This window comes from Lepidochelys kempii, chromosome 2 (assembly GCF_965140285.1).
Source record: "Lepidochelys kempii isolate rLepKem1 chromosome 2, rLepKem1.hap1, whole genome shotgun sequence".
Classification (NCBI taxonomy): Eukaryota; Metazoa; Chordata; order Testudines; family Cheloniidae; genus Lepidochelys; species Lepidochelys kempii.
In genome coordinates this window covers 265,386,460-265,396,015 of record NC_136381.1, presented here as the reverse complement: position 1 = coordinate 265,396,015, position 9,556 = coordinate 265,386,460, and positions in this window count along the sequence as shown.

Here is a 9,556-nt window from a genome sequence, read left to right as displayed (position 1 = left end):
AAGCTTTAAACGCTGTCATGGACAGCTACGATGTTCTTTCTCTGCCTTCTCCCTCCCCGCATGATTGCTAATATCTATGGCACACCCCTATGAACCAGATCCTCAGGTAGTGTGAATGGGAGCAATTCCATTGAATCAGTGGAGCAGCACCCCTTTTATGCCAGCCAAAGATGTGTCCTTGCTCCTTAATAAATCAACCGTGTCCCCAGGCTTGATACACTTCGCTCTTTGGACCCAGCGCCCCAGCTGGTATAAATCAGCTGCATCGATTGCACTGGTGCGACGCTGATTTACGCTGCTGAGGATCTGGCCCACTGGCGTTTGATTTAAACCGTTGGTTGGCCGGTTGAGCCTTATGTTAACAGATGACGCTTGGCATTTCAGAGGGGCCCTCCTGTCTCGTGCTCCTGATGCCACATTTCGTAGGCTAATTTATTCCATCTTGTGCCCCGCCGGGGTGTTCTCTTCCTTCTCTGATCTCAGCTCCATTGTGGAAACATTTCCAGGCCTCCAGGAGATGTCCCGTGCGATGTAACGCCTGCTCTGCCTTATCCCCGTCCCCAGCTGTGCTTCCCACTGACCATTATTCCCTGAGCTCTTGCTGTGTTTATTGCCAGGTGGCTGCCAAAATGTCAGGAAGGGCTGGGCGGCGGGTTGGACCATATGCCCATACGAGCCTCCCCATACACATCGAAACTGGCTAAGCCTACCTTGTGGTGGGACTATTTGACCTCCAACGCGGAGGGAGAGCCTATGAAGGAGCCTGCCCATTGATCCGTGATTGGTCACTCCCTCAGGAGAGAGGCGGGGCCAGCTAAACAGAGAGGGCGAGGGGTGGGGTTAGGTTGTTGGGGGCCGGGTGCACAGGAATAAGTGAAGTGACTCAACCGCGTCCTTCCAGTACGGGTGGGCAGGGCATGGGCGGGACCTCGGCTTCACCTCCGCTCATTGGACAAAGTGTCTGAGCCTGTCCAGTGGGGTTATGTCATTTGTTGCTGATATCGTCTATTGGGAAATGACCCCCCACCCTGTGGGAGCCAGGAGGAAGCCGGAGAAGAATTGTGTGTCATGGGGTTAATGAGGCTCATGGCAGCTACCATGCCAATGCTTGCTCAGGGCCATGTCCAACGGCACAGTGTAGCCCTCAGTCAACATGTTTAATAGACCCTCTTGCACGACTAGTTTCCATCTTTTCCTTACCTTAGGTAAAGCCAGCGGTCTACTTAGAAGGCCATCTTTCCAGAAAAGCAGCTCATAACCTTATCCTCACAACGCCTAGCCAGGCAGTGAGTAAGGTTATGTCCATTTTCTAGATGGGGAAACTGAGGCACGGTGTGGGGAAGTGACAATCTCACCACTAGTAAGTCAAAAGCTTTGTCTTCTGTAGCTCTGGCTAGCTGAAAACTAGCCTTCCAGTATCCTGCTGGCTTCCTGCCTCTTTCCATAGCACAAAGAAGCCTCTCTCTCTCGCCGAGTGTAACTGTCCTTCTGCTGTTTACTTTTGTGAGTTTGTTTCTAAACTCTTCAGAGCTTTTTGTTCTGTGATTTGCATGAAAGAGACAGGTTGGACAAACACCTGTCAGGGATGGTCTAGGTTTAATTGGTCCTGCCTCAGTGCAGGATGACTTCTCAGCCTGACATTCACTGTACCAAGAAAATAAGTGTTTGTGTAACTTTTTTGTAATTATATGTTTACTTGCAGCACATTATTAAGCCACTAGGTGTCTCTGTGTAGTGCATGGAGTTCTGAGCGGGGCATGGTCCATGGTAAACAAGACAGATATAGTTGGCACACAAGCTGTGTGGAAACCTGTTTGTGGCTGCAGTTGCCTCCTATGTAAAGCGGTCACTGATTCTATGTTATGTGTCTAGATATTGCAGGTACTTATATGGCTCCCATGCCCATATTACCTGAACACCTCAGAAGATTTATTGTGTTTAGCCTCATAATCCCTCTGTGAGATGGGAAAGTACTATTATACCCATTTTGCAGAAGCACACAGAGGCCAAGCCAGGTCTACACGAGGAACACTTTGCTGGTTTACTATTCTGGCAAAGCACTCGCTGGGCTGTGTCAGTAAAGCTTTAGTCTAGCACCCCGGAGTGAAATAGGCACTAGTGGTATAACCGTGCCTACACCAGGACCTTTTGCCGTAATCAAACCCCAGACTGATGTAGCTTTATAGTGCAGACCTCGGCCATGCAGGCCGTCTGCGTCCAAACAGGAAATTGACGCATGTCCTAGCTGGCACCCTACCCTGGGATCCACTCTTCTCCCATCTATAATAAATGCTTTCTTTCTGCCGTTGGGTTGCATTTCATTGATGTGGTTATCCTGGAGTAATGACTGGTTCTTTTCCCGTGGCTCTGGACAGCTCTCTCCAGACAAGCTGTGAAATCCTGGCCGTCATTAAACTAGCCGGCCATACTCTGCCTCGCAAGCCAATATGTATTCATTTTTGGCATGTAGCAAAGGGTTTATGAACCAGTCCTTTCCTTGCTTTCTGCCTACGGCTACGTACGCCAGTTTAGTTGAAGAAGTTGGTTGCAGTTGCAGTGGGGAAGTCATTCGTCATGCTTTCTAAAATGATCCCTTAAAAGGAAGGATGGTTCAATGTTTGGGGCACTAGCATAGAACTTGTGAGAACTGGGTTTGACTCTGCTCTGCTACAGGTTTCTTGTGTGACCCAGGGCAAGTCACTTAAGGTATGTCTACACTTCAATTAAAGAAAGCTCCTATGATGCCGAGTCTCAGAGCCCACCTCAGTTGACTGGGGCTTGGGCTGTGGGGCTAAAAATTGCAGTGCAGACATTTGCGCTGGGGCAGGAGTCTGGGCTCTGAGGACTCCCCGCCCCCCCCCCGCCACAATTGCGAGGCCAATTGTAAACATCTCCACTTTAAGTTTTAGTCCTGCTGCCCGAGTCAGCTGACCCAGGCCAGCCATGGCCATGCTGTGGATCTTTTATATACCCACAGAGGTCCAGATCCTCAAAGGTATACTCCTATGGGAGTTAGGCACCTAAATATCTTTGGGGATCTATGCCTCAATTTCTCTGTGCCTCCGTTCCCCATATATAAACTGGGGAATGACAGCGCTTCCCTACCTCATATATACATTCATGAGTGTAAGATGCTCAGAGACAATGGTGATGGGGACATATAAATGCCTAAAATAGATGTGTTGAATAGCGTTATTGGTGGAGAATTACTGTAATGTTCCACTCCATAGGTAGCTGCATTTTAGAAGCTGATGAGTGATCCATTACATGCCATTCGTAAAATAATTTGGGATACACCTGCTGCTTCAGATAAATAACCCATCATGGCTCCATCCAGGGCTTCTCCTACAAAGAATTTATATGGTAGTAGATATAAAAGACAGCTGTTTGCACTTGGCAAGCATAAACCCATCTACTTTTCCAAGGGATAGCATTTCCAAACAGACATAGTTTGGGGTTTATTTTTTTGTATTTCACAAAGGTTGGCTGGCTACAGCAGAGCTCAATTTTCCACGACAGATGACGGTGCTTTGGGAGCTAATATTCCGTGTTAATCTCTTTGGTGTCCAGGCAAATGGAACGCACAGAAATGGAAAAACTCGCCACAGAGCATTTCTACGGAGAGTGAAAACACAAATGTTTTGGAACCTTCAGTCGCGAGGCAGGTGGTGAGCTGAGATTACCGTTTATTGTGCAAAAAAGAAAGGCTTGTTTTTACTGCTCCCCAATAACTTTCTTGTATGTCCATTTTGTACACCTATTGTGGTTTGACACAACCCAAGATTGTGAGCTCTATGGACCAGGAGTGTCTTGTTAATCACTGTTCTGTATAGCATCTAGCACAATGGGGCCCGGCACTGGATTTGGGCCACTATACACTATCCAAAAAAAAATAAGTCATCAGCAGGATGAAATGGGAATCATCACTTCAAAGGAATGTAAGGAATTGGCAAGTGTTTACATGTGCACTGCCCTCTATTGGATAGAATCAGAACTGTTCAATTGTGGGTCATAGGTCCTATACTGTGAATGGCTAAAGAAGAACAGAACGAGGAGTAATGGTCTCAAGTTGCAGTGGGGGAGGTTTAGATTGGATATTAGGAAAAACTTTTTCACTAAGAGGGTGGTGAAACACTGGAATGCGTTACCTAGGGAGGTGGTAGAATCTCCTTCCTTAGAGGTTTTTAAGGTCAGGCTTGACAAAGCCCTGGCTGGGATGATTTAACTGGGAATTGGTCCTGCTTTGAGCAGGGGGTTGGACTAGATGACCTTCTGGGGTCCCTTCCAACCCTGATATTCTATGATTCTATGATTCTATGAAGAGTCCCCTTGAACCCAAGAAGTAGAGGAGTGCTATACAAAAGTGATGTGTATATAGTATGTACACACACACACACACACACACACACACACAGAGTTAATATGATGCATGCCACCTATTGTCACATGATTACGTAGCATTGTTCACAAGTGAGCAGGCTCAGTAGAGTTATTGTGATACACAGCAACCGGCTTGCTGAGTCCAGCTCTTCTGCGAGGCCGGTGCATTTGGTGCAGGAGACCCTGGGTTCTAGCACTGCCTGTGTTTAAGGGGGAGGAGGTGGCTGCAGACCCAGTAAAAGGAATAAAATTAGCATAGAACCAGGTTGCTGAGGGGCACACTTTAAGCAAATAGATTTCTAGATTCCAAGGCCAGATGGGACCATTGTGAGCATCTAGTCTGACCTTCTGTACAACACAGGCCAGAGACCTGCCCCACAATAATTCCTAGGGCAGAACTTTCAGAAAAAACATCCAAGCATGGTTTAAAAATGGTCGGTGATGGAGAATCCACCGCCACCCTCAGTAACTTGTTCCAATAGTTAATTGCTCTCACTGTTAAAAATATGTGCATTATTTCCAGTCTGAAGGTATGTAGTTTAAACTTCCAGCCCTTGAACTGTTCCAGCTCCGTGTTATCAAAGCTGCTTCCCCCCACCCCCCTGCTCTTTTCAAACCACTTTGAGACCTACTGTGGTCATCGTGAAGGTCCAAGTGGCTGCAGTGAAGACAGAGGAGGCCACAGGCTTGCTGGAGCTGACCCTGGACATGACAGAATAGGTTGCAAGTCTGCTGCTATTTGGTGTTTTTCTTAAAGTCCCAGCTCCTGGAGTCATGCTGTTACGGAAGTACGAGTTCTCATTTAAAACAATAGTAAGCTGTCACAGTTGCACAGATACAGCCCTCCAAGGAGAGAAGTTGGGGGGGGGCGGGCAAAAAAACCTAACCTGTTTTAAGACTGAGCTTGATACGTTTATGAGGAGACACCCTACAATGCCCTGCAAATATTAGCCACTATCTCCAACAGCCAAAGACGGGGCGCTAGAAGGGGAGGGCTCTGAATAACTTCAGAGAATTCTTTCCCAAGTGTCTGGCTGATGGGTTTCACCCACAAGGTCAGGGTCTAATTGATCACCATATTTGGGGTCAGGAAGGAATTGTCCCCCACATCAGATTGGCAGAGATCTTGGGGGAGGGGGCAGCTTTCTCCTTCCTCTGCAGTATGGGGCACAGGGGCACTTTCTGGTTTGAACTAGAGGAACCGGTGGAGTCTCTGTAACTTGAAGACTTTAAACAATGACTCAGCCAGAGATTATGGGCCTGCTACAGGGTGGGTGAGGTTCTGTGGACATAAGATCATGAGGACCCCCTTCTGCCCTTAAATGTAGGCGTCTCTCAGAAAAGCTTGAAAATGTGACCCCTATAGGCTCAAAACCCAGATGCCGAAAAGCACCCAACGTTTCTTATTTTTAAAATCTGGTGATGGTTGAGGGCCTGCCTCCTGGCCTTTGAGCAAGCGGGGCTGGCAATACTAAATGACGTGACACCGTGGCGAGCTAGGCGGCCTGGTCGAACCAGCCCATTTTCATTAAGCCACCTCTTGTTTCTAAAAGAGACATTATCTGCGGTAGCCTTTGACTGGGCATGGAGTGGCACCTGGGTGCCTGTTTAAACCCCTTGCACTCATCCTATCTGACTAAGCAGAGAGCCAGGTTCAGGTAGGCTCAGTCTCCATCCCTCATTTGCTCAGGGGGTAGTACCACTTCCCACCCCTGTCCCAGAGTCCTCCCTGCTAGTTCCAAAGCACACCAGCTCCCCAGCGCCAGGGAGGGTGCGGGTTGCCTTCCTTGATGCTGTCGTGCCTCAGTTTCCTTCTGAGTGGGCTGGGGTTTCTTCAGCCTGTGAGGCCAGGTCGGGAGCTTTGGCCCTCTGGCAAAGGCAGAGTCTAACTAAAAGGGTCTCCCAGCCATCTATATTCCTCAGTCCTGTGACCCTTCCCAGGCTGCTTCCATCATGAAACCTGGGCACAGGGGACGCCTTGGCCCATGCTGCTCTTAAAGGCCCAGCTCATTTTGTAACACCCCCGCCCAGACACCAGCAGAGGGCTAATACACCCTCTTCACGCCTGCTGCCCGGGGCTCCTCACTCAGGTCCTATAGGCTCTGTGCCCTTCCCAGTGTCCATCGCCTGTTCCCAGCTTGAGGTATAGGGAATGGCCAGCTCCAGGGTTGCCACTGCCCAAACTCAAGGAAAAACCTGCCACTGCCCACCCCCAGCCTTACTCTCTTCTTTCAAGCATCCCCTCACCAGCCTGACCCCCACCCCGACCCATAAGCCCCTACACCCATTCCCTCCCAGGAGCTTCAGCCCTGGAGAGAGCCCCTACTGTCCCTGCCTCCCCCACTCCCCGTCTCTGCTCCCTACATGTCCCTGTTGGAGAGCCTCGGTCTGTCTGTCCTGCTTCCCCGACCTAGGTGCTGAGAGGAGCAGGAACCTCAGCCACTGTTGAGGGCCTGGCACGTGGTGCGGGATGACTTACGAGGAGAGGCTGAGGGCACTGAGCTTGTTTAGTCTGCAGAAAAGAAGAATGAGGGGGGATGTGATAGCAGCCTTCAACTACCTGAAGGGGGGTTCCAAAGAGGATGGAGCTCGGCTGTTCTCAGTGGTGGCAGATGACAGAACAAGGAGTTATGGTCTCAAGTTGCAGTCCGGGAGGTCTAGGTTGGATATTAGGAAACACTATTTCACTAGGAGGGTGATGAAGCACTGGAATGGGTTCCCTAGGGAGGTGGTGGAATCTCCACCCTTAGAGGTTTTTAAGGCCCGGCTTGACAAAGCCCTGGCTGGGATGATTTAGTTGGGGTTGGTCCTGCTTTGAGCAGGGGGTTGGCCTAGATGACCTCCTGAGTCTCTTCCAACTCTAATCTTCTATGATTCTATGATGCTTCCAGCAGCCATGTGACTTGCATGCCGCTTGCAAGTTTCTTGTAAGTTACACGTGGGGAGAAAAACCCCAACTGGGCACATGGCAACCAGCAACTGACAAGCCAGTAGAAAAACTGGCCAGCTGGCAAATGTAGCCAGATGTTAACAAGTTCAACAATTTAGAATTGGCTAGTAGCCTACGGATTAAAAAAAACACATATCTGTGGGGCTGACTAGCAGGCCACCCTCCTTTGCCAGCCCTGGTGTGGTCGTGGAGGCTGAATTTCTCCTCTATGCTGGGCATGGATTGAGCATCTCCCCTTCCTGCACTCCATGTTGAGGGATTAGAGGGTTCTCCTGTGGGCACAGAATCATAGAATCATAGAAGATTAGGGTTGGAAGAGAGCTCAGGAGGTATCTAGTCCAACCCCCTGCTCAAAGCAGGACCCATCCCCAACTAAACCATCCCAGCCACGGCTTTGTCAAGCCGGGCCTTAAAAACCTCTAAGGGTGGAGATTCCACCACCTCCCTAGGGAACCCATTCCAGTGCTTCCCCACCCTCCTAGTGAAATAGTGATTCGGAATATCCAACCTAGACCTCCCCCACTGCAACTTGAGACCACGGCTCCTTGTTCTGTCCACATGACGGGAACGGCAGGGATTGGACGGGGAACCCCTCGAGGCGAATGCATGCACGAGTACAGTTTGGGCTAATGCCCTGGGGGCGTACAGCATCATAACAGACGCTCAGTCTCTGTGGAGCAGACACACAGAGTCCCTGTAATACACACTGGGCAGTGGGTTTCAGTAGTTCCCGTCTGGGCTGGCACCTCCTAGTGTCCTGACTGTTTAAAGCCTGCTCAGCATGGCGTTTTGGCTGTTGTGTTTTTGTGTCAGCAGCAACGCCCTGTGGCCCTCAACACAGCTGCCTCTCCGGCCTCCTAGCCAATAGGCCACAGCAAAGCAGCTGAGTTAAGTGGCCAGAGCAATGCATCAGGCTGCTTTGAGCAGGGGGTTGGCCTAGATGATCTCCTGAGGTCCCTTCCAACCCTGATATTCTATGATTGTGGTGCAGGGTCAGGAATGGAGGTGAAAAAGACAAGAGGGAAAACACTCCACCTGTGCGATTTGCTGTTGCCTCGCTGTTCCCCGGTGCGCTTCCCACTCACAGATGTGGAAGGATCTGGAAGGTCTGCCCTATGCTTGTGCACAATCACTAGAGCACCAGAGCCTCACCGAACTCTCCTGGACACCAATGGGAGTAAGAAGACACTGACATCCCTTTGGGGCTCAGGGCCTAGGTGTCTCGCTGTGCTGGGTGAGTGAGCGTCAGGGAATATGCTTAGGGCCCAGCTATACAAGGGCTGTGTTTGTGGCTGGGCTCAGCTTGGGGGGTGCGCAAGGTGGCACGAGCTTCTCCCTTGCCTCTGTCCCCGGCACAATCCCACAGCAGGCCCTGAGCGGAATGAAGTCAGTTCCCATGGAACCAGCTGCAGGTTAGCAAGCCTTGTGCGGAATGGGCACAATCAGTCTGCTTAATTAGGACACCTGCGTGTGATTGACACGGCACTCAAAGAATGGTACCCAGTGTGAGCGTTAGAGGCAGATCTTGGTTCATCTCCGTGTGCCCCATACTGGCTCAGCATAACAAATTTGCGTTAGCAACCCTTTCAGACCCCTTTGGAATCTAGGGCTGTCAACTTGTAGTATTTAAAAACCGGACACTCCAACAGGAGTGCTGGAACCATCCCTTCCCCGCCCCTTCCTCTGAGACCCCGCCCTTGCCCCGCCCCTTCCCTGCAGGCCTCACCTGTGCCCCGCCTCTTCCCCCCCCCGAGACCCTGTCCTTGCCCCACCTCTTCCCCCGAGACCCTACCCTGGCCCCGCCCCTTCCCGGCAGGCCTCACCCCTGCCCCGCCTCTTCCCTCAAGGCCCTACTCCTGCCCTGCCCCTCCCCCTGAGGCCCTCCCCCCATTCATGCCTCTTTCCCCTGCCCCCATCCGTTGCTGCTCTTGCCCTCTCTCCCCGACCTCTGCCCAGGTTGGGAGGGATTCGCCTGCTGAGCCGGGGCAGGGAGCTGCAGCCACCCGACGCAGGTAGGAGGTGGCCCCGGCTAAGTAGGGGCTGGCGCGGTTGATGACTCGGCGCCTCTCCGCTTCCCCTGCCTGCAGTAACCGGACTTCAGGTGTCCAGTCAGTAGATACGATCGGACACTGTCAGATCCCCTTTTCGACCGGACTTTCCAGTCAAAAACCAGGCACCTGGCCACCCTGTGCCATTTGGAGGCGTGCCTCCGCTGGCTGATGCTGC